The sequence below is a fragment of the Ranitomeya variabilis genome, chromosome 2, assembly GCF_051348905.1.
Source record: "Ranitomeya variabilis isolate aRanVar5 chromosome 2, aRanVar5.hap1, whole genome shotgun sequence".
Lineage (NCBI taxonomy): Eukaryota > Metazoa > Chordata > Amphibia > Anura > Dendrobatidae > Ranitomeya > Ranitomeya variabilis.
The window spans coordinates 581,755,330-581,781,932 of record NC_135233.1 but is presented as its reverse complement, the minus strand read 5'-3'; the positions used below and the strand labels follow the sequence as shown (position 1 = coordinate 581,781,932).

Below are 26,603 nucleotides of genomic sequence, written 5' to 3'. Positions count from 1 at the left end.
AGACCAGTCCACCTTCTTCATTGTTCCAGTTGTAATGCTCGCTGTACATGCTTCAGGTGGAGGACAGAGGTCACTATGGACACTTTGACCATTTGGTGGCTTCACGTCAAGCTGCAATGCTCCGCATGTTCTTGAACCTTTCAGGAATTTGTGGTACAGCAGATTCTCCACAGGATCGGACTAGAAGGGCAAGTCTTCAATTCCCATGAACGTTGGTAAGACTTAGGCACCTATGACTAGAGAAGAGCCAACTTGTTCGGGAAACGTTCACGAATCCAAATGTGTCATATTTTGTGCCAAATCCATGTTTGGCAATCATTTCCTAACATATTCACTCATTGAAGTAGAGATGAGCGGATATGTTCGGAAACGATCGCCAAACATAAATTCGGTACGAATATGGCACAGTCGAATTCAGTGAACGTTTCCAGAACTAGTTCGCTCATCTCTACCTATGACCTACCTTGGACAATTTTTGTTACGTACTAACCCCTGTCGTTTTGAAACACTGTAACCCAGTTATTTAGATGTTAGTTTGGCACTGGTCAAGTTTGTTCTCGTCATTTTGATTGCCCACTTTTCCTGCTTTCAACAAATCAACTTGAAGAATTGGCTGCTCACTTGAACCTTTAAATATCCCACCCCGACTGGTGCCATTGATCATTATATACTAGATTAATAAAGATAATATATGAGTGGAGTTGAGCCACTGAATAGAGCAGACACCGTCATTTCCACCGTATCGTCCTAGGAATGGCCACCACCTTTTGTCCTGAAGGGACGACTACTTTCCCCTCTCTTGAACGAGATGAAAGTCAAATCACGACTCTGTTACGTTGTGGAAATAGTTAGTTTTGATGCATTGTTGTGTTAGCACTTTCTAGAGAAAACAGGCTGCGCACATTAATTTTGTGTCAAAGAGTTGCCAGTGGCTTCGGCGTTGCCAGCGCGCGATGCTTTCCTGCCTTTTACCGCAGGACCTCCTTGTGATTCATAAATAAGAGCCAAAGCCGCTGGCATTTCCGAGTGCGCTCCTCTAGTAAACAGCAGCATAAGTGGTTTTATTTAAATGCTTCCCCCGTCACTCAAATCCTTCATCTTGCTGTGAAAGATATAATCTATGGAGCTGGAGGAGACAATGGGACCACCGTGTATGATAAGGGACTAATAATACCTTAAAATATTAGTCCACTGATGATGAAGCGCATCGCCAGAGCGTGGTCATTCTCAGTCCATGGTAAAAGCCCGCTATATAGGTGTCATCAGTAATATTGGCTGCTATATACAGGATCTCCATGGTCAAATTAGATATAGAAACGTGTCTCAGTAGGCCCAAATACTGCAATACCATACCAACTGATACTTCTATATAACACCACAACCCTGCTGATCAATGCTCAAATTATGCCACCATACAATATGCCTACTACCATATAATGCTCACATAACACTGCCATATATTTCCCACACGACATTGCTATTCAATCCTGCCTGATTAATCCCACCATATAATACCTTCATACTAATATATATTTCTGGCATAAAGCTGCCATATGTTGCCTACAAAATACTGCTATTTGATGCTCAAATGATACCACTATATAATTCCTATATACAACCAAGTAGTTCCCATGTAGCGCTGCCATATATTGGCCAAAAAATAACGCCATTCAAAGGTCCAAATAATACATCCATACAATGTCTACCCACTGCCATATAATGCTCACATAACACTGCCTTATATTTTCCACTCAACATTGCTATTCAATGCCTAAATAATACCGCCATCCAATGCTTTCATACTAGCAAAGTTTTGATGGAAAATGATCACATGTAGTCTAAAAATACTGCAATTCGATGCCCAAATGATACTACCATACAGTTCCTATACAGACCTATGTAGATTTACATTCATGGCTGCCATATATTGCCCATACAATGCTGCTATTCAGTGCCAAAATAATACCACCATACAATATCTGTCCTATAAAGTCATATTTCCCACACAATACTGCTTTTAAATGTCTAAATAAAACCACCATATACTACTTTCATGCGAACAAATAGTTCTGACGTAAAGCTGCCATATACTGCCTACAAAATACTGCCACTCAATGCCGAAATAATACCATCATACAATATCTACCTACTTTCATATAGTGCTCATATAAATTAGTGCCATGCAATGCAAAAATAATGCCGCAGTAAAATTCCTACATACTACTAGATCACATATAACACTTCGATATAATTCCCACACAATACCAAAAAATGCTACCATATAACCATATATTTCACACACAATACTGCCATCCAATGCCCAAATAATACCACTATAAAAATTCTGCACATTACCGCTATCATAGTGCCGGTCGGGCACTCCAAGAAGATGGCTGTTCTGCACAAACATTGATACTATTGACGATTGACGCATACACGGGATTTCAGCCGACTCAGGTGTGGTCAGTGCTGTCAATCAATGAAAAGGGGGAGGAGACAGCCTGATAACCTGTTAAAGTGAAGGCGCTCTGGACTGCATTGCCCCGCCCATGGTGCACTGATCTCCATATTAGCATATTAGAATAATGGTTAATTTCTAGCAATGCAAATCAATGGATTTTTAATGTAAGGGTAGGATTTTTTTAAGGATATTGCCCCCCTACAAGGTATTGTGCTTAGCTTGATCAGTCAGAATGAGCAGATAGACTAGCTGCATGAAAAATGGATGCCAAGCTCGGAAATGGTGGGTCACAATATATGTAAAAAAATATGCAATATACACATCTCCTGGGTTTCTTAAAACGCGTTGGGTTACACCGAGACTTCTTTGGGTCCTTTCAGGAATTTCTCTAACCTAAGCTTGGTCTGAAAAATGGTGACTGGATGACGGGGAAATCGTTTCGGGATCGAAGTTGAAGGGACAGACTTGATGGTATCTTCACGGCCATATGAATTTTTAATTTTTTAGACTGTGATTTTATCGCTTATGGCAGCTTGCATTACTTCCGTCACCATTGGCGGTCTGTGGTTTCTATAGACGAGAATTATTGCAAAATGTTATTATGTTAATTTAGTATGATTTATTTATTCAGACTGGCCGCGGCGTAGGTTTACGTCACTTTTTTTTTCTGTCCTGCAGCTTTTCCTATTAGAGCTTGGTAATCACAGCTTGTCTGAGTGTTTTCCAGAAGAACAGAATTTTGCTACTAGTTAGAGACCAGACAGGGTGCCACTATACAGACCTACATGGTCCCAATGTGGCACCCACTATAGGGCAGAAAGATCGATAGTGCCCAAAATACGATACACCAAGACTTAATTTTATAGATAGTCCCATTCCTTATAGCCACCTGGGTCAAGGGTGTACATTTAGTAAAGGTGGCTAAGCTAAGATATAAATGGTTCCTACACCCAAGACAAGCGTACTTCAAAACTGGTTATGCTCAACTCTTATCATGATCAATATAATAACACACAACCAACATAGTTTGCAAAAACTTGTAGGGCCTGAAAAGATGGGATCATTCTACGGTTCCCCACCATCGATCAACCAAATGGACCAGTCCAACCTAAGGGAAGCCCAGTCTCTATAGGGCCTCATAGCAGCCACATTCCCTTCCTCTATGCTGCACCAGCCCTTGACATGGGTAAAATTGACCCTCCATCTATTGTTGTGTCCTTCTTGGTTTGAGATAGGCCTCAGATAAGTGGCTAACGATTACCAGTTTTTGAAAAAAAATTGTTTTACTTGGACGAGCAATATTTAATGCTATAGGTGTCTGAGTAATCGTGAGAAATTGGAGTCCTTTATGAAAAAGGAGCAAAGTTGAAGATGGGTGCATCTACAATTGAGGACTTTCAGGGGATGTCCATCTACTAAATGAAGGAGAGAGGAGTGAGGTGGATCCCAGGCATTGCAGCTTACAGAGGAGATTCCAGGTGGTAAGTATGGGCAGCACGGTGGCTCGGTGGATAGCACTGCAGCCTTGCAGCGCTTGGGTCCTGGGTTCTAATCCCACCTTGGACAACATCTGCAAGGAGTTGTCTCTGTATTTGCGTGGGTTTGCGTGGGTTTCCTCTGGGCACTCCGGTTTCCTCCCACACTCCAAAGACATACTGATAGGGAATTTAGATTATGAGCCACATCGGGGACAGAGATGGTAATGTGTGCAAACTGTAAAGTGCTGCGGAATATGTTAGCGCTATATAAAATTAAAGATTATTATTATTATTAAGTAAAAAAACTTCCTATTTATTGCAATGCCTCTCAGAGTAGATTCTACTCCTTCCTCAGGCTAGAAATTATCTCCCTAGATCCACTGCACTCCTCTCTCCTTTACTTGTTATTGTCACTCTCCATTAGGTGTGAGTACAGCGGCTGGAGCAGTCGCCAAGTTTAGGTTATACATCACTCTTTAGGGAGTTGTGCCGGTCAGGTGAGCGACCAACCCTCCATCTCATCTTCACCTGTTGTCCAAGGTGTTACACACGGAGCGCCTCTTGTCTTTTACCTTCTCATCTAATAAAGTAATAGCTATTTTGTCACTTTGTGATTTGAAATCAGACCACCGGAGTCCATAAAATGGTCAGCGGTACTCCAGGTCTCCTGGATGTGCAGGAACCTGCGGCTAGACCCATTTACTAGGGGATTCATCCAGTTTCAGCCTCCCTCTCTGCAAAAAAAAGACTGAAGGGACCAAAGCACTCAATCAATATAACCATCTATAGAATCATTTGTATAACCATCTAAAAAGGTGATGCTCAATATTGCTTAAGATTAGGCTGTGTTCAAATTTGCTTTAGGCTGTGTTTTTTTTTCTTGCTCCAATTTTCCAAAAATCATTTAAAGTGCCACGTTTTAGTGCGTCTTTTTTATGCCATTTTCTGAAACTGCATCACAAAGGGATCGTGTGAGCACCATAAAAAATAGTGCAGCGTGCACCAAAAAAAGTCACTATGACGGAATCAGACAAACCTCATCCATCATTTCCATTTCAATATTTAAAACAAACTTATTTTCTGAAAATAACAGATTTTCTTAATTCGTTTGATCAAGTACATTTAACTAATAATTGATGGAAGTGTTAAAATTACTAATTAAAGGAAGGCTCATCCTATATAATAATAAAGTAGAAAAAAAGCAGGAAAACAAGAGGAGAAGGCTTTGAAATAACTGATAATTATCCATTCCGATAAAGCAATGCAACCTCAGCACTTTCTACTGTTCGCGAAGAAGGGAAAAGGTTAACAAGCGGCTGGCACTGGCACACGTTGACCTGGCGCAGGAAAGGTTAAAGCCATAATCACCGTTCGATTGTATTTGACTAAATTACGCTCAGCCTATGAATGATAAAAGGGAAGTTTTTGGAAGCACGAGATCATTATTGAGCACTAATCCAGGCCTCATTGGCAAAATGTTCGGTAATTTAAGCAATGTAGACAATGAAGGTTCTCTATCCTGCTACAAAGAGTGACCTACAGGATCCTGAGCAATGAATAATTATAGGCAATATCCATTTCAGCTTCTATTAGAACATCCAATAAAACAAGGTCATGACAACAGACAAGGATCACATCCCTGCTATCATCAGAGCAGAGAGGACGAGTCGCCCTGGAGGAAGTGGATTGTATCCTACTAGCTTTCCACAATGAATTAGCTCCATGACAGTTCCCCTAGGAAAATTATGCTGCTTCCTATTGTTCAGCCACCTGTGACATCATCTACGTACCAGCGTCGGTCTTAAAGGAAAACTCCAGACAATCAAAAAAATTTGCCTGTCAAACAAGGTTTGCATGTGTGATAAAAAATGGCAGTGATCTATTAATTTGCTTTATCTCCATTATAGCAGTTTGTGAGCATAAGATCATTTTCCATAGTGGCCAATGTGTCCAGATTTAATACCTTGGTGTGGTTTATTCCAAGATTTAATTTTAAGTTAAAGAGGTTGTCCACTGCCTGGAAAACCCATTATTAAATACTAAAAAAATAGACATTTTGTGCACAGACACCGATCTGGTGAGGTCAGCGCTGGGTCTCCTGAAGCTCTCATGACTTTGGTGTGCCACGTGAGCACTGCAGCCCATCAGCGGATAATGGATTGTGGTGATCACACTTCCTTTGCACTTGTGAAGTTTGTCCAAACAAAATATGAGCAAAGTAATCCATTAGCGGCCATATATTGGCTGAAGCGTTCACATAGTATAAGAATGTTACCTATGCACCCAGAAGTGTGAGAACGGCAGCCCATTAGCCGCCACTGATGCGCCACATGTGCACTACGCCTAACAATGTCATTCAAGCCTTGCGAGAACATTGGATCCATGAAGGAAGTTTAAAAATGGCAGCCCACGTGAGCCCCGGAAGACCAGGCACTAGCATTGTTGGAACGAAGCCGATGCGGGAGGGAACTATCAGCTATTTTTATTTTAGGGCTCATCTAGACAACCATGATCATTGGTCCAATCTCAGAACACAGTGCACAGACTGGCCACCAGTCTCCCGACCCCAAGGCTATCAAGCGCGGAGTCGGAAGATGCACGGCCAGTCCATGCATAGTGATCCAAGTAAGAGCCCTTACTCTGAGGAATATAGTATCTGACAATTAGTAGACAACCCCTAAGTTTTGAAGAGATATTCAAAATTTTGGTTAGAATAATGGAAAACAGCCATGATGCATTATGAAGACAAGTCGTATCTACAGTTAGGTCCATATATATTTGGACAGAGACAACATTTTTCTAGTTTTGGTTATAGACAATACCACAATGAATTTTAAACAAAACAATTCAGATGCAGTTGAAGTTCAGACTTTCAGCTTTCATTTGAGGGTATCCACATTAAAATCGGATGAAGGGTTTAAGAGTTTCAGCTCCTTAACATGTGCCACCCTGTTTTTAAAAGGACCAAAAGTAATTGGACAGATTCAATAATTTTAAATAAAATGTTCATTTTTAGTACTTGGTTGAAAACCCTTGGCTGGCAATGACTGCCTGAAGTCTTGAACTCATGGACATCACCAGACGCTGTGTTTCCTCCTTTTTGATGCTCTGTCAGGCCTTCACTGCGGTGGTTTTCAGTTGCTGTTTGTTTGTGGGCCTTTCTGTCTGAAGTTTAGTCTTTAACAAGTGAAATGCTGCTCAATTTGGTTGAGATCAGGTGACTGACTTGGCCATTCAAGAATATTCCACTTCTTTGATTTAATTAACTCCTGGGTTGCTTTGGCTTCATGTTTTGGGTCATTGTCTATCTGTAGGATGAAACGACGACCAATCAGTTTGGCTGCATTTGGCTGGATCTGAGCACACAGTATGGCTCTGAATACCTCAGAATTCATTCGGCTGCTTCTGTCCTGTGTCACATCATCAATAAACACTAGTGACCCAGTGCCACTGGCAGCCATGCATGCCCAAGCCATCACACTGCCTCCACCGTGTTTTACAGATAATGTGGTATGCTTTGGATCATGAGCTGTACCACGCCTTCGCCATACTTTTCTCTTTCCATCATTCTGGTAGAGGTTGATCATGGTTTCATCTGTCCAAAGAATGTTCTTCCAGAACTGTGTTGGCTTTTTTAGATGTTTTATAGTAAAGTCCAGTCTAGCCTTTTTATTCTTGATGCTTATGAGTGGCTTGCACCGTGCAGTGAACCCTCTGCATTTACTTTCATGCAGTCTTCTCTTTATGGTAGATTTGGATATTGATACGCCGACCTCCTGGAGAGTGTTGTTCACTTGGTTGGCTGTTGTGAAGGGGTTTCTCTTCACCATGGAGATTATTCTTCTATCCTCCACCACTGTTGTCTTCCGTGGGCGCCCAGGTCTTTTTGCATTGATGAGTTCACCAGTGCTTTCTTTCTTTCTCAGGATCTACCAAACTGTAGCTTTTGCCACTCCTAATATTGTAGCAATTTCTCGGCTTGTTTTTTTCTGTTTTCAGCTTAAGGATGGCTTGTTTCACTTGCATGGAGAGCTCCTTTGACCGCATGTTTACTTCACAGCAAAACCTTCCAAATGCAAGCACCACATCTTAAATCAACTCCAGGCCTTTTATCTGCTTAATTGAGAATGACATAATGAAGGGATTGCCCACACCTGTTCATGAAATAGCCTTGGAGTCAATTGTCCAATTACTTTTGGTCCCTTTAAAAACAGGGTTGCACATGTTAAGGAGCTGAAACTCCTAAACCCTTCATCCAATTTTATTGTGGATACCCTCAAATGAAAGCTGAAAGTCTGAACTTCAACTGCATCTGAATTGTTTTGTTTAAAATTCATTGTGGTAATGTCTATAACCAAAATTAGAAAAATGTCTCTGTCCAAATATATATGGACCTAACTGTATATGTCAGGGCACATCGAAACCCTGTTTCTACGAGTTTGACTTTTGCTGTTGATGTATTACATGGACGACACCTAATCATCCGTAAGGTGGAATTCAGATGTCTGTGAAGCACAGACCATGGTATCCTGACCATCCTCAGGTCTTCTGACCTAAATGCAATGGCTTTATAGGCATACAAGAGATTGTTGAGTTCAGGTCAGGAGATCCATGACTGGTGCAGACATTACAGGTCCGTTCTCGGATCATGTTTTACAGAATTCTGAATTCAACACAACACTTGGTGAGCGGGCACCATCTGCATATCAAATAAGCACTGGGGGGATCACCACCTGCATACTACATATAGTAGCAACCAAAAAAAGACAAAGTGTATGCAGACAAAATTGGGATCACCACACTGAATCCAAGTTCAAACAAATAACATCTTTATTTAGGAAAACATCACACAAAGACATAAAAACATGCTTAAATACACCCCCTAAAAAATGTGACCTGGGGTAACGGATCCATACAAGTAGTAAATGAATGTTATAACATAACACATAGCCTTAAACAACCAATATATAGATCATAAAAACCATAGTGACCAGCATGTGGGCATTATATGGTGCTATATAATATAATACCACAAACCAAATGGTACACCCTCAATGTTCTGTGCCCCACAGCAAGAAATCCAAAAATAGGGTGGCACATAATGCACCTAAAGGCATACTGAACACAGCATGGATAACCAAACCCTAAAGTTCAGGTCCCCTGTATGCTCTATCAACTCACCCTGCCTAGCACCCGGGTGGTAAAAGGGCTCCTAGCAGCGCTGGTTATGTAGATTTATGACAGGCTATGTCATAGTTGTGACTTCTGAATTCAGAAATAAAATCAGAAAGGTAAATTGATATCTCATCCACTTTGCTGCTACTTTATGGACAAAGATGTAAAATCTGTCTTAATTTTACAGGAGCAGAGGATAAATATTGCATAATCATGTACATTGGAAATTTACACCCCAGAGTGCAGAGTCCAACCCTGGAAATGGTAACTATATTGGTCCTCACTGGACTTTCTCCTAAACTTTTTATTTTACAAGTTTATACAAGTGAGATAAAGAAAGAAGCCCCTTAAATCCACCTTGAAGACTGACAAAGATTGTAATGTCACTGTGTGGGCACAGTACAGATTTCTAGGAAGAAAAGTTCTTAGTCAAGGACCACAATATTACAGATATTATCAAAAAAGTATAGATAAGTTTTTCTAGTAGATTTTACCACCTACATACACTGGAGTGTACGCTGCCTCACATCTCAGCAATGTCACAACTGATAGGGATCAAGTAATATTTCCCCATACTGCAAAATATTTGCCAGTAAATCAATGCCAAAACACTAATTAAAACAAAATATTGAGAATATATAATCTACAAAGAAATCTGCAAAAAGTACCATACTGACGAGTTAGACCAATATTTGTAACAAGCCACAGAGACCACGAACATTATTTCTGAAATGAATTAGAACAGCGCTAAAAGGTGGCCATTGACAATAGTTTATGAGCCTATCCTTGCACAGTTCAAGGGAAGGTGCAACCAGAAAATTATGATTTGCATCGGGTTTTTCTGTTCTATATATTTTTAAAAAATAGGGGCAATAATTTTATTAGATCAAAATCTGTATTAAAAAAATGAAATATTGCAATGTTTACACTAGCTACTGGGGCAATCCTGTTCTATACAGAAGAGTTTTCAACGGACTCATTATCATTGTAGGAGTGGTGGAACTGATGATCTGCTCCGTGAGACTAAGGGGTTAAATGTAATTTATATTTTTGCATGTTGTCAGGGGCAACACCCAGTGGGGTTACACTCTAGCCAAGGCAGGGTTAACTGTAATGGCCAGCCCAGTTTGGGGAGGGGGAGCTGAGAGTTAGTGCCAAGTTCAGGAGGTGACAGTTCAGTGCTGGAAAGTAGTGTGAAGTGACAGCAGCAGTCGCACACATTGGGCTGCTAGGGACAACGTTGACCTAATATTCGGGGCAGTGGATTGCTAAAAATACCCTTCTGTGTGATTCGGTCTGCCGGTCTGGTTAATGTCGAGATGGATGTAGGGGCCCTTGGGTGCACTCAGTGGGTGAAGCTACAGGGAAAAATAGACTCAGGCTCTATGCGGCGGGAGGTGTTACAATTAGGGTGCAGTGCTAGTGGTGGTGAAGATTTCCTAGTGCTAGTGACGATAGCAAGTGGGACACTCTACCTATACCGAGAACCAGGGTTGAAGTTGTGTCTGGAACCTGTGAGAAAGATGACAACCCATTGGGTCATATCCTATATGCTTATTTGTAAAGACTGCCATTTGTCCAATAAAAATTTGTTTTTACAAAACCTGTGTCCCCTGGATGGATTGCTGCCAAGGTTCCAAAGAAGGAAACCTGGAGTCAATTGAGACCTGCAGGCCAGAAGTAAGTGTGATACACCCCACACACACAGCAGCACACAAGGACGGGGGCACGTGTTGTCTGTAGAGTGCCAGAACGAGTGGGAGCAGCAACTCGCTCACATCTACCTCGCTTGGGCACCAGATTACAGGTAAAACATCTATACACAGTTGATAAGAAAGGATCCAGAATTCACAATAGGTGATGAGCTCCCCCTCCATTCACAATAACATTTGGGTACCCGCATTGGATGCTTCAATCCAAAATATAGGGTCTAAGCCAGAATATTACCGTTAATATACATTTGTACTTCCTGAAAGAACAGGAAGTATGCGTCTAGAAAATCCCCAGTGGCCAATGTGAAAATTGCAAGATTTCTATTTTTCATAGTACAGATCAAGATACAAAAATAAATAAACCCAAATTTTTAAAAAATAAAGTAATAGTAAAGTATATATGCACATCCCTGACTTAAGCAATAGATGATTTTACTCTACTCCCTTCCCACTTGTAATCACAGTAGAAGTATTGTGTCTCATTACATATCTCAGACAGAGAAAGCTGGGTCTTAAAATCTCTGGAGGCAAGTTCTTTTTTTTTTCTCCTGCATGATGCCTCTTGCTTATGATTAGTCAGCTACATGCAGGGGAACAAGTAAACGCCCCCAGAGAATCTCTGATAACGCCACTTTAGTCTTAGCAAAAATTAGAATTAAAAAATGTAAAGCTAATATCTCCACGATGGAGACTAGAAATTAAAAAAATGAAAGTGTGATGCAAGTTACTACTCACGGACAAGTCAGGAGGTTGGGTAGTCAAGTGGTCCAAGGACAAAAGCCAGGAGGGTACGTCATAGACACAAGTGTGAAACAAAGGTGTGGTCATGTCACCGTCCTGGGTCAGAATTCCAAGAAGGTAGTGGCTCACAACAGAAGGGCTAGGCAAATGGATGGTCATGGCAAATCCAAAGTCAAGCAACAAAGATCAGAATACAAGACTAGGAGCACAGAACAAACACACACACTTGAGCAAGGCTACAGTTGGCAGAAGTATAAGGCAGAGAGATGGCTAAATAGCCAGGTAATTACTCCAAACAGGAGACACATGGAGCAAGTCACGCACACCCTGGTCCCAATTGATGTCTAAATGGTCACTCAAGACACTAACCGTTCAGTTGGCCCCAGCTCCCAATTGAACTGCTGAGTTGTCAATCACCATACTGACAGCTCAGCATGCCCCAACCCTAAATTGGACTGCAGAACAGTCATTCACTGAGTCCAGACACACCAATAGGTGTAATTGTGACAGAAAGCAATATTTCATGCAGCTCTGCAGCCAATTCTGCTCCATGATGTGGTCCGCTTACCATGCTCAAACTGGTGAAAAGTCCTTTTTAAAGTGGTTCTGTCATAAGATTTCACAATAAAAAGTGCAAAAAGATTTCTTAGACCTGATGAGACTGGCTAGAGCTTATTTTATTATCAGAAATATATAGCCGTTCTGACCTGAATTTTCAAAGTAAGTAGTCCAGCTTCATCAGGTCAAGTTGCAAGCAGCCCATCAGCGGGCACGGAGGGTAATATGAGCACATCAGCCCATCAGCGGGCACTGAGGGTAGTGTGAGCACAGCAGCCCATCAGCGGGTAGTGTGAGAGCAGCAGCCCATCAGCGGGCACTGAGGGTAGTGTGAGTGCAGCGCCCCAGAGTCCTGGTCGTTGCAGTACTGATGCCCCGCCGCTAAGGGGGGTGATGGTACATCTGATGGCACTGAAGGAGTTCACCTGACCAGGTATCACAGACACCAATACACTTCACAGTCTGGCCTCCAGGGGGAGCTAAGGGTGCTATGTATTAGGCCACTCTTCACAATCTGGTAAAACTGGGGGTTAGATAGGAAGTTAGTCAGAAGCTGACTGGGTTGAAACAGGCAACATCCTGTGGCAGAGGGTGTTGCAGGGGAAGATTCAGGGGGGTCCCTGTCAGGGGTGGGATCCTTACAGAGGCCTAGCAACCAGAGAGAACGTTACGGGACCGCGCCTGCACTTCATTGCGGCGGTACCCCAAGAAAGGATAAGAAGCGAGGTTTATTGTGAAGAGTGAGAAACGAGATCAACGCAACAAGGAGATAACACCAGTAGGAGTCGTGCTGCAAGACCGAGGCAACATCCTACTGAGGCGCGTAGCCGGTGGCCGGAAACGCCGAGGAAGTATTGAGCTCCAGGCCTTACTTCAAACCTACGGCAGGACAGTCAGTTATAGGCAGGCTGTCTCACCCAAAATCACCTAAGCAGACATAGGGGGCAACAGTTGGAGAGGGGAGACTCTAGGGTCCCAGAAGACCTCCAGGCCTACCCGTCATACGGGTGCGTCCTAGCCATATCATCTGGGGGACGAAGAAGAACATCAGAATCAGTTGTGAGGGAACTTCAGAAACAGACACAACAGTTGTGGGGACTATCCCGTGGTGCTAAGCAGGGAAGGACTACAACACACAAGCGCTAGCAGGTAGGCACAGATTTCCACCTGCAAAGGGAACTCTGGAGGTGCCATCGGACCGGCCGGTCTCAGACAGCCCTGTTAACCATACTCCGGATTGAGGATCCTGAAGCCTTCAGTAAAGAGGTAAAGAGACTGCAACCTGGTTATTCATCGTGACCTGCACCACACCACAACATTCTCAACTTTCACTGGACGCCCCTCAGCAGGGTCACGGACCAGGTCTAGCCACCGTAACACTCCCAGAACCGAGACAGAGAGGCCCGGTACCGGGTACCCCTCGGCCCTGCGGCAGTGGGGGCGCTCCATGAGCATAGCAGCCCATCAGTGGGCACTGAGGATAGTGTGAACACAGCAGCCCATCAGCAGGCACGGAGGGTAATATGAGCACAGCAGCCCATCAGCGAGACTAAGGGTAGTGTGAGCCCAGTAGCCCATCAGCGGGCACGGAGGGTAATATGAGCACAGCAGCCCATCAGCGGGCACTGAGGGTAGTGTGAGCACAGCAGCCCATCAGCGGGCACTGAAGGTAGTGTGAGCCCAGTAGCCCATCAGCAGGCACTGAGGGCAGTGTGAACACAGCAGCCCATCATCGGGCACTGAGGGTAGTGTGAGCACAGCAGCCCATCAGTGGGTACTGAGGGTAGTGTGATCACAGCAGTCCATCAGCGGGCACTAAGGCTAATGTGAGCATAGCAGCCCATCAGCGGGCACTGAGGGTAGTGTGAGCCCAGTAGCCCATCAGCGGGCACTGAGGGTAGTGTGATCACAGCAGTCCATCAGCGAGCACTGAGGGTAGTGTGAACACAGCAGCCCATCAGCGGGCACTGAGGGTAATGTGAGCACAGCAGCCCATCAGCGGGCACTGAGGGTAGTGTGAGCCCAGTAGCCCATCAGCGGGTATTGAGGGTAGTGTGATCACAGCAGTCCATCAGCGGGAACTGAGGGTAGTGTGAGCACAGCAGCCCATCAGTGGGTACTGAGGGTAGTGTGATCACAGCAGTCCATCAGCGGGCACTGAGGCTAATGTGAGCATAGCAGCCCATCAGCGGGCACTGAGGGTAGTGTGAGCCCAGTAGCCCATCAGCGAGCACTGAGGGTAGTGTGATCACAGCAGTCCATCAGCGGGCACTGAGGGTAGTGTGAACACAGCAGCCCATCAGCGGGCACTGAGGGTAGTGTGAGCCCAGTAGCCCATCAGCGGGTATTGAGGGTAGTGTGATCACAGCAGTCCACCAGCGGGCACTGAGGGTAGTGTGAACACAGCAGCCCATCAGCGGGCACTGAGGGTAATGTGAGCACAGCAGCCCATCAGCGGGCACTGAGGGTAGTGTGAGCCCAGTAGCCCATCAGCGGGTATTGAGGGTAGTGTGATCACAGCAGTCCATCAGCGGGCACTGAGGGTAGTGTGAGCACAGCAGCCCATCAGTGGGTACTGAGGGTAGTGTGATCACAGCAGTCCATCAGCGGGCACTGAGGCTAATGTGAGCATAGCAGCCCATCAGCGGGCACTGAGGGTAGTGTGAGCCCAGTAGCCCATCAGCGGGCACTGAGGGTAGTGTGATCACAGCAGTCCATCAGCGGGCACTGAGGGTAGTGTGAACACAGCAGCCCATCAGCGGGCACTGAGGGTAGTGTGAGCCCAGTAGCCCATCAGCGGGTATTGAGGGTAGTGTGATCACAGCAGTCCATCAGCGGGCACTGAGGGTAGTGTGAACACAGCAGCCCATCAGTGGGCACTGAGGGTAATGTGAGCACAGCAGCCCATCAGCGGGCACTGAGGGTAGTGTGAGCACAGCAGCCCATCAGCGAGCACTGAGGGTAGTGTGAGCACAGTAGCCCATCAGCGTGTACTGAGGGTAGTGTGATCACAGCAGTCCATCAGCGGGCACAGAGGGTAGTGTGAGCATAGCAGCCCATCAGCGGGCACTGAGGGTAGTGTGTACACAGCAGCCCATCAGCGGGCACTGAGGGTAGTGTGTACACAGCAGCCCATCAGCGGGCACTGAGGGTAATGTGAGCACAGCAGCCCATCAGCGGGCACTGAGGGTAGTGTGAGCACAGCAGCCCATCAGCGAGCACTGAGGGTAGTGTGTACACAGCAGCCCATCAGCGAGCACTGAGGGTAGTGTGAGCACAGTAGCCCATCAGCGTGTACTGAGGGTAGTGTGATCACAGCAGTCCATCAGCGGGCACAGAGGGTAGTGTGAGCATAGCAGCCCATCAGCGGGCACTGAGGGTAGTGTGAGCCCAGTAGCCCATCAGCGGGCACGGAATGGTAATATGAGCAAAGCAGCCCATCAGCGGGCACAGAGGGTAGAGTGAGCATAGCAGCCCATCAGCGGGCACTGAGGGTAGTGTGAGCCCAGTAGCCCATCAGCGGGCACGGAATGGTAATATGAGCAAAGCAGCCCATCAGCGGGCACTGAGGGTAGTGTGAATGCAGCAGCTAATCAACGAAAACTCAAGGTAGTGTGAGTGAAGCAGTCCATCGGAATATTAGCAGTGCAACAACCCAGAAATTCTATTCTGAATCTCTCTGACTCCAAATATATAGACTGAATACAGCAAAGTCAGCCCTTAAATCTCAATTAAAACTTAACATTTAATATATATACCTAAAAAACATGAATAAACATTATATACATAAAGTGCTCGTGATTACCAGTGCACAAAATAGAAAATGGCACAATCTCACCCAAATTGCTGTTTGCTGGCACTCGGAATTTTGCTCCAATATCATGAGACCAGACAATGGGGAGAAAGGACATCAAGACCAAAAAACGACGGAGGGGGGAGGGGGGAGACACGGGGGCCTATTTACCCTGTCGTGCCCTCTGCAACCAACTCCCGCCCTTACAAGGGCAGTACCCAAGTGTGAGCCTGTTTTGTAGTGCCCATGGTCAAATATAGCCTCCCTGAAACAATGTGTCTTCCCTCCGTCGTTTTTTGGTCTTGATGTCCTTTCTCCCCATTGTCTGGTCTCATGATATTGGAGCAAAATTCCGAGTGCCAGCAAACAGCAATTTGGGTGAGATTGTGCCATTTTCTATTTTGTGCACTGGCAATCACGAGCACTTTATGTATATAATGTTTATTCATGTTTTTTAGGTATATATATATTAAATGTTAAGTTTTAATTGAGATTTAAGGGCTGACTTTGCTGTATTCACACTGAAGCAGTCCATCAGCAGGCACTAAGTGTAATGTGAATGCAGCAGCCCACCGGCAGGCACTGCAGACAGTGTGAATGCAGGTGCTGATGGACTGCAGCGCTCACATAATTTAAAGTGATCTGTTCTAGTGGCAAATTCCCTTTAACAGTCATATAGTTCCATGACTTTAAAAAAACCAAAGGTTTCAATAATCCCTTAGTTATCTAACGGTTAAACGAGGGCGAGCACTTTAGTGCGCAGATATATTAACCATACTACATTCTGTATAATCTTAATGGAACATAATGCTAATATAAGACAGGAAAACGGTTCCTATTAGGATCCCCAGTGGGTACAGCAGTATTGCCTTTTGTCGAAGTTGAAGATGTGTGTAAATGCTGTTTGGAAATTGTCTTGGTCTCTGGTGGAACGTGAAGCTTTAAATCCCATTATAAAGCAAGGTTGTTGTGTACCCGCGCTAAACACAATGTTACATGCCTCTAATTAACACTAAAATAATAATATCTCCAATTACAATTACAAAAGTGAAGCGTCTGATCTGCATAGGGCCATTATTATCATCATCATGACTTATTTATAAAGTGAGAGCAGATCCCACTGTGGACTGTAAATGGCAAAAATACACAACACTTCTTAGCCGTGAAAAATCTCAAAACGCCCCAACAAATGGACATCGTAGACTATGTCATAGCCGCCAACGTTGGACCAGGGCAGGCGGATGAGTTATATAGAGGGTATTTCATAGCAGCCAATGTTAGATCAGGTCAGGCTGATTACTTATGCAGCGCCCCAGAGTTCTGGTCGTTGCAGTACTGTGGCTTCGCCGCTAAGGGGAGCCATGGTACGTTCGATGGCACCGAAGGAGTTCCTCCAATCAGGTATCACAGACACCAATATGTTTCACAGCTGGGCCTCCGGGGGGAGCTAAGGGTGCTATTCATTAGGCCACTCCCCACCATAGTGGGTAAACTGGGGGTCAGGCAGAAAGTTAGAGAGAACGCTGATGGGATTGAACGGAGCAACACCCTGTGGCAGGGGGTGTTGTGAAGGGAGAGACTGTAGGGTCTCTGCCAGGGGTGGGATCCTGGCAGAGGCTTGGCATTGAAAGAACGTAACGGGTCCGCGCAGGCTCCTGGAAGCGGCGGGACTCAAGGAAAGGACTAGAAGCGAGACAGATTGTGCTGAGTGAGAAACGAGATCAAGCAGAAGGAGAATACCAGCAGGGGTTGTGCTGAAAGAGGCAGCACCTTGCTGAGGCGCAATACCGGTGGCCGGAATGCCGAGGGAGTGGATTAGAATACAGCTTCAAGCCATACTCCAAACAGCGGCAGGACAGTCGGTCTCAGGCGGGCTGTCTACCACATATCACCTATGAAGTCTTGGGGGGCAATTGCGGGAGAGGGGCGTCTCTAGGGTCCCGGAAGAACTCCAGGCCTACCTGACAAACGGGTGTCATTCCAACCTGAATACAGGGAAGGGGTGGATTGCAGAGGAACATCAAATCGAGTTGTGAGGGAACTTAAGAAACAGACACAACCGTTGTGGGGTTACTTTCCGTAAGCACAGCAGGGAAGGACTACAACACATAGCGCTAGAAGGAAGGCACAGATTTCCACCTGAGAGGAGAACTCTGGAGGTGCCATTGGACCGGCCGGACTTGCGCAGCCTGGTGAACCGTATTCTGGACTGAGGACTCAGAGATCTCCAGTAAAGAGGTAAAGAGACTGCAAACTGGTGTCCTCGTTATTTACCGCGACTTACACCCCACAACCGCACCGTTACATCGCTACCATTACTACCACCTATTTCACCGGACGTCCCCCACTGACGGACAGGGCCACGGACCGGGTCTAGCCACCGTGACAACCCCAGGACTGAGACCTAGAGGCCCGGCTCCGGGTACCCCTCGGCCCTGCGGCGGTGTGGGGGCGCTCCAACTTGGCGTCACGAACAGGATCTACTTAAGCCTGAAGAATCAGGTCATGTGTGCCTAGAGACTGTACTTTGTTGTGCTTGGACTGTACTTTATTACAAAGACTGTGCTGCGCCATTAGCCGCCAAAAGTTCCCGCCAAAAGGCACCGCCATTGCTACACCCAAGGGGAAGGAGGACGTGTTATGGGCGGAGACTCCCAGTGTGGCGCGAGAAATGGCTACCGCCCCCTGCACTTCTGGCTGCAGAGGAATGACCTGCCCCAAAGCAGAAGAGAAACACCCCTTGATATGCAACGGCGAGAGGCTGGTGACGGAGAAGCCCGACCTCAGAGAAATGGCGGAGCTAGGTGTATGCACTGCCACCGACTATCAGGCAGCGATGATGAACGGCGAGTGCCTGAGCGAGGAAGAAGCAGTTCAGGCCTGCCTTTCTTCACCGGAGATGGACCGGAAGCATGCGGATCCGACAGCGGAGTTACGTCCACCAATCCCGACCTCGGAGTTAGAGGAGGAGGAACCACAGCCAGCGGAGCCGAATCCGAGCATCCCATTGGAGGAGCCCCGGTCCGGGCTGCAGCAGACTCTAGCGTCCTCGTTAACGGACCGGAGCGACACCGATGGAACCATATTGGGCGCAGGTATGGCCGGCGTCCCTGCTCCCCTCCGCGAGCCCGCTTCCATGACCCACCTCTATCGCAGTAGGGAGCGACTTATCTCGGCAGGGCTAATGGTGCTATCCCCCGATGACCTGGGAAGGATGGTGCCACCGCTGTCGACTGGAGTGGGGGAGCCTGTGGATGTGAGCTTAGATGGAGTAGTTCTTCGGTGGGACACCCCCTGGTTTAGAGCAGATGGATCCCGGGAGAACGGGTCCACTCTTGCGGTGCTTACATGGGAACAATATAGACAGTGCTTGATTCTACAGTGGAAAGGCCGGAAAGAGGCCGAGTCGATGGGCCCATCGAAAGTACAACAACCCCCTCCGGCATGGGATGACAGAGATGTGACAAGGCGGGGCACTGTGTTGGCCTACCATGCAAGAAGAGGGTGGGGCCTCATACACGAGCCAGGATTGGATACTGACGTTTTTGTTGCGCATTGTAACGTGAGGGCTCCCTGCTGTGGCCGAAGTGGAGAACCATTGCAAAAGGGGGATTCGGTGACCTACAGCCACCACCAGAACCCGCTCGGGTGGTATGCACGGAATGTTCGGCGGTGTATGTCTGGAGCCGCGACCCTTACCGCCTCGGACCTGGTCCCAGGAGCACCCGATCTTGTCACCATCGCAACGGTGCGCCTGGTTGCGGCCACCGAGTTGGCCAGTCGAGTTCATCTTCACGTTCGAACCGCGGACGCTGGCACCACGGTGGCTGGGGGGCAGGAGCCCAAGCCACCAGAAGAAGAGTAAACCTCGGAAACCTGAAAATGTAAATAGTTACTGGTTGTCCTTTATTCCTTTAAGTTGCTGCTAAACCCGCCCAGGGTTAATGGATCCCTCTGTTAACCCGGGATCCTCTTTGTTTGTTTTCCTTTTCTGAAGTTGTTGCACAAAAGTTATACAAACTGCAGAAATCATGGACTGTGCATGATTCGAACTTTCCTTGTAAATAGTTTGCACCTTCTTAAAGGTGCACCCTACTGGTTTTAGCCAAAGACACTTTGCGAAGATATTTGCCCTATTTGTTTGAGCCAAAGACACTTTGTGAAGATACCTTTCCTACCGGTTCCAGTTAAAAACACTTTGCGAAGATACCATGCCGGAACCTTTGCATGGGCCGGTAGGCTGAGAAGACGAGCTACCTTAGAAAGACTTGGTCTCCTCTTAAAGGGGATGTGAGAAACTGAACTTGAGAGAGATACTGTTGCAGAACAGTAATGCCATAATGATGCCTTGAAAAGAAATGTAACTGTTTTACATGCTAAGTTATATGTGTTGAATTTGTTGAAATGTCTAAATAATGTTTTGCAGAAAGAAAAGATGCAGAGAGCCCGTAGGGGTAGAGATAGAGGTCTGCATAGTTGAAAGTGAGCAAAGTAATAATGAAGGTGAGGATAGAAGGTAAACCCCGCGTCCCCATTGAAAGTTACTTTGTTACTAAGGACAGAGAGTGAACCCGTAGGGGTTAGAGAGTGAGTCCTTAAAGGAGCCGAGTAGAGCTGGCTCAGAGTTCTTTAAACGAAAGGAATGTTATGTCTATACCATGTATAGTAGAGAAAGGCAGTAGGCCCTGGATGAACAGGGCGGTCCTGTAAAAGAAAGGAGAGGCAGTAGGTCTGGTGCCATAGGGACAGGCGGTCCTGCAGGTTCAAAGTAGGAGAATGTGAAGTTACCTTACCCTGTAATGTGATTATAGGAAGGCCTTTGGTAAACTAAGAGTGTATGTTTCTTAAAGGCAATGTTAATTTATTGTTCCAGAATTTGCACTAAGTAGAATACCCGGTTGGGTAACAGGAGTTATGCATAGCCTGTAATTTATAATGTTGACCATGTTTGTAACGTTAAAAGTGTCCTCACCTCCCATAAAGGGAAGCCTGTTCAAGTATACTTATTGTTTTGCACTCAACAAAATTGTATGTCTGTTTACTAATCTGTATTGTTGTTTTTCTTCCCAGTCCCGGAGTACTGTGTTTAACCAGGGGGGAGTGCAGCGCCCCAGAGTTCTGGTCATTGCAGTACTGTGGCTTCGCCGCTAAGGGGAGCCATGGTACGTTCGATGGCACCGAAGGAGTTCCTCCAATCAGGTATCACAGACACCAATATGTTTCACAGCTGGGCCTCCGGGGGGAGCTAAGGGTGCTATTCATTAGGCCACTCCCCACCATAGTGGGTAAACTGGGGGTCAGGCAGAAAGTTAGAGAGAACGCTGATGGGATTGAACGGAGCAACACCCTGTGGCAGGGGGTGTTGTGAAGGGAGAGACTGTAGGGTCTCTGCCAGGGGTGGGATCCTGGCAGAGGCTTGGCATTGAAAGAACGTAACGGGTCCGCGCAGGCTCCTGGAAGCGGCGGGACTCAAGGAAAGGACTAGAAGCGAGACAGATTGTGCTGAGTGAGAAACGAGATCAAGCAGAAGGAGAATACCAGCAGGGGTTGTGCTGAAAGAGGCAGCACCTTGCTGAGGCGCAATACCGGTGGCCGGAACGCCGAGGGAGTGGATTAGAATACAGCTTCAAGCCATACTCCAAACAGCGGCAGGACAGTCGGTCTCAGGCGGGCTGTCTACCACATATCACCTATGAAGTCTTGGGGGGCAATTGCGGGAGAGGGGCGTCTCTAGGGTCCCGGAAGAACTCCAGGCCTACCTGACAAACGGGTGTCATTCCAACCTGAATACAGGGAAGGGGTGGATTGCAGAGGAACATCAAATCGAGTTGTGAGGGAACTTAAGAAACAGACACAACCGTTGTGGGGTTACTTTCCGTAAGCACAGCAGGGAAGGACTACAACACATAGCGCTAGAAGGAAGGCACAGATTTCCACCTGAGAGGAGAACTCTGGAGGTGCCATTGGACCGGCCGGACTTGCGCAGCCTGGTGAACCGTATTCTGGACTGAGGACTCAGAGATCTCCAGTAAAGAGGTAAAGAGACTGCAAACTGGTGTCCTCGTTATTTACCGCGACTTACACCCCACAACCGCACCGTTACATCGCTACCATTACTACCACCTATTTCACCGGACGTCCCCCACTGACGGACAGGGCCACGGACCGGGTCTAGCCACCGTGACAACCCCAGGACTGAGACCTAGAGGCCCGGCTCCGGGTACCCCTCGGCCCTGCGGTGGTGTGGGGGCGCTCCACTTATATAGAGGGTATGTCATAGCGACCAACGTTCAATCAGGGCAGGCGGATGAGTTACAGGTGCATCTCACAAAATTAGAATATAATCAAAAAGTTAATTTATTTCAGTTGTTCAATTAAAAAAGTGAAACTCATATATTAGATAGAGTCATTACACACAGAGTGATCTATTTCAAGCGTTTATTTCTGTTAATGTTGATGATTATGGCTTACAGCCAATGAAAACCCAAAAGTCATTATGTCAGTAAATTAGAATACTTTATAACACCAGCTTGAAATAATTATTTTAAAATCCGAAATGTTGGCCTACTGAAATGTGTGTTCAGCAAATGCACTGAATACTTGGTCGGGGCTCCTTTTGCAACAATTACTGCAAAAATGAGGCGTGGCATGGAGGCGATCAGCCTGTGGCACTGCTGAGGTGTTATGGAAGCCCAGGTTGCTTTGATAGCAGCCTTCAGCTCATCTTCATTGTTGGTCTGGTGTTTATCATCTTCCTCTTGACAATACCCCATAGATTCTCTATGGGGTTAAGGTCAGGCGAGTTTTCTGGCCTATCAAGCACAGTGATACTGTTGTTTTTAAACCAGGACTTGATATATTTGGCAGTGTGGACAGGTACCAAGTCCTGCTGGAGAATGAAATTTCCATCTCCAAAAAGCTTGTTGGCAGAGGGAAGCGTGAAGTGCTCTAAAATTTCCTGGCAGATGGCTGCACCGACTTTGGTCTTATTAAAACACAGTGGACCTATACCAGCAGATTATGTTGCTCCCCAAACCATCATTGATTGTGGATACTTCACACTAGACCTTGGAAATCAAGGTCCCAGAGTCTGGAGGAAGAGTGGAGAGACAGACAATCCAAGCTGCTTGAGCTCTAGTGAGAAGTTTCCACAATCAGTGATGGTTTGGGGAGCCATGTCAACTACTGGTGTATGTACACTGTGTTTTATCAAGACCAAGGTCAGCGCAAATCATCTACCATGAAATTTTAGAGCACTTCATGCTTCCCTCTGCCAACAAGCTTTTTGGAGATGGAAATTTAATTCTCTAGCAGGACATGGCACCTGTCCACACTGCCAAAAGTACCAATACCTGGTTTACAAACAACAGTATCACTGTGCTTGATTGGCAGCAAACTCACCTGACCTTAACCCCATAGATAATCTATGGGGTATTGTCAAGAGGAAGATGGGAGACACCAGGCCCAACAATGCAGACGAGCTGAAGGCTGCTATCAAAGCAACCTGGGCTTCCATAACACCTCAGCAATGCCACAGGCAGATCGCCTCCATACCATGCTGCATTGATGCAGTAATTGATGCCAAAGGTGCCCCGACCAAGTATTGAGTGCATTTACTGAACATACATTTCTGTAGGCCAACATTTGGGATTTTAAAATAATTTTTTCAAGCTGGTGTTATATAAAGTATTCCAATTTACTGAGATAATGACTTTTGAGTTTTCATTGGCTGTAAGCTATAATCATCAAAATTAACAGAAATAAACACTTGAAATACATCACTCTGTAATGACTATATAATATATGAGTTTCACTTTTTGTATTGAAGAACTGAAATAAGTTAACTTTTTGATGATATTCTAATGTTGTGAGAGGCACCTGTATATAGAGGGGATGTCCTAGCGGCCAACGTTAGATCAGGGCAGGCGGATGAGTTATATAGAGGATATGTCAAAACGGCCAACGTTAGATCAGGGCAGGCGGATGAGTTATACAGAGGGTATGTCATAGCGGCCGTTAGATCAGGGCAGGAGGATGAGTTATGTAGAGGGTATGTCATAGTGGCCAACGTTAGATCAAGGCAGGCGGTTGAGTTATATAGAGGGGATGTCCTAGCGGCCAATGTTAGATCAGGGCAGGTGGATGAGTTATATAGATGATATGTCAAAACGGCCAACGTTAGATCAGGGCAGGCGGATGAGTTATACAGAGGGTATGTCATAGCGGCCGTTAGATCAGGGCAGGAGGATGAGTTATGTAGAGGGTATGTCATAGCAGCCATAGTTAGATAAGGGCAGGCGGCTGAGTTATACAGAGGGTAAATCATAGTGGCCGTTAGATCAAGGCAGGTGGATGAGTTATATAGAGGGTATGTCATAACGGCCAGAGTTAGATCAGGGCAGGCAGATGATTTATATAGAGGGTATGTCATAGTGGCTAACGTTAGACCAGGGCAGGCGGATGAGTTATATAGAGGGTATGTCATAGCAGCCATAGTTAGATAAGGGCAGGCGGATGAGTTATATAGAAGGTATGTCATAGCGGCCATAGTTAGATAAGGGCAGGCGGATGAGTTATATAGAGGGTATGTCATAGTGGCCATCGTTAGACCAGGGCAGGTGGATGAGTTATATAGAGGGATTGTCTAGCAACAAAAAACACGTTTCTTCTCTTCTAAAACAATATTGCACCTATCTACAGGTATGTCTGATATTACAGCTTAGGGTCATTTAAATATTTTTAGATATGGGTAAAATAAACACTTATTAATGGATTTTCTTGATCGAAGAAGCACTCTTCCCAACAAAGTCTTAATATATTATTATATAGCACTGTGTACTTACAATTGCTCATTTTGCCTTTCTGCCTATTAATCCTTCTCTTTTCTCTCTGCTCTATATAACAGGAAGTCTCTTTTCTTTAGTTAAATAATTTCCCTCTTCAACTTGTGACCCAGCTGTTCCTTCCTCCCCTCTGCCAGCGACTTTTGCAGTGACTCATACAATGAAAATTGACCTCCTGTTTCTACATAAAACTTAGAAGGATTCGGCTAGTCAGTTTTTAATCACGTGATGTCATAGACCTAATGGAAAAGAGACAGGGTCTCTTTTGAGCTAACCATTTCATGGGCATATATAGAGAAGATAGCTCAGTTCAGGAAAAACCCATCAGTCGTGGGAAAGACCAAGCAGCTAGGGTGGAGAATGGGGGGACCAAGTGGTCAGGGGGGTGAGGAAACAAGCAGTTAGGGGGAAAACCCAATGGTCAAGGGGAAGATACAATGGTCAGGGGCAAGACCCAGCAGTCAGGGGCAAGACCCAACAGTCAGTGGCAAGACCCAGCAGTCAGGGGCAAACCCCAGCAGTCAGGGGCAAGACCCAGCAGTCAGGTGAGGAGACCAAGCGGTCAGGGGGAAAACCCAGTGGTCAGGGGGAAGAGGAGACCAAGCGGTCAAGGGGGAAACCCAGTGGTCAGGGGGAAGATCCAACGGTCAGGGGAAAACCCAGCGGTCAGGGGCAAGACCCAGCAGTCAGGGGCAAGACCCCGCAGTCACGGGGGCGAGGAGACCAAGCAGTCAGGGGGAAAACCCAGTGGTCAGGGGGAAGAGGAGACCAAGCAGTCAGGGGGAAAACCCAGTGGTCAGGGGGAAGATCCAACGGTCAGGAGGAAGACCCAGCGATCAGGGGAAAGACCTAGCAGTCAGGGGAAAGACCCAGCAGTCAGGGGCAAGACCCAGCAGTCAGGGGCAAGACCCACCAGTCAGGGGCAAGACCCACCAGTCAGGGGCAAGACCCAGCAGTCATGCCAGGTCTTCCGATGCAACATCGGTCCGTACATCAGGGATGTTCGAAACTGAATGAACCAGCAAAATAGTGCAATGACCATCTGTCTAAAAGTGATTGTGAGTGGTCGAAGATACTGCTCTTTGACATCATAGACATATGAAAATTGAGAAATACTTTATCTGCTAAAGATTCCGAATGATTCTTCCATGGGTCTTCATTTTACTGCTAGGTACTAACTTGCCAGAAGCGATATGTGCATCTGCAGCATTTGTGGGGTGATCTTCTTAACCTGCACGCTTGGCAGAATTAGGAGAGGAAAAAAAATTCAAAAGAAAAAAAAATGTGAGCGTTCCCCAAACGACGCCTACAGGGAGTCTTTAAGCTGGAATACTCATTGGGTTTCAGCTCTGCCTCCCCGGCTCCTCTCTCAGGCTGAACATTGAGACCATATCGGATCTTTCTGCTTGGGGAGCTCTGCGCAGCTGCATTCAGCAGAAACGGGGGGAAGAAACTTACAAGTGCAGCATTTTTTGCTTTTGGTTCCATCAATTTTCAGAGCCTGGCATTGACTGTTACAAATCTGATTCACTGATTTCACCTGGTCTAGCTTGAAGCACAATGCTGCTGCTTAGGAATAGGGGGAAAATTCTTGCCTCCGAATACATAAATCTTGTATAAAAATGTAAAAATGATTAAGTCTCTAAGAAAAGAGATGGATAGGAAAAAAATGCATAATTAGAATCTCACAATAAATAAATGAAGTTTTTCATATGAAAGATAAGGGCTTTTTACATTTAGCACCTTGACCCTTCAGGGCCCAGGCAAGTTTAGCTTTAAATATGCAATTTAAAAAAAAAATAGTAATATAATGGGAGACTGGGGCGACAAATCAAATATAAT

General features: G+C 45.9%; 1 long non-coding RNA gene across 1 annotated transcript in view; it reads left to right on the top strand.

Moving 5' to 3' along the window:
• LOC143809741 (uncharacterized) overlaps nt 1-24,934 on the top strand; it is a 32,386-nt gene extending 7,452 nt beyond the window's left edge. Inside the window, exons 2-3 of the long non-coding RNA XR_013222428.1 lie at nt 9,302-9,378; nt 24,824-24,934. This is a non-coding gene — a long non-coding RNA (uncharacterized LOC143809741). The remainder of the gene's footprint in view (nt 1-9,301; nt 9,379-24,823) is intronic.
• Nucleotides 24,935-26,603: the final 1,669 nt, after the last annotated feature.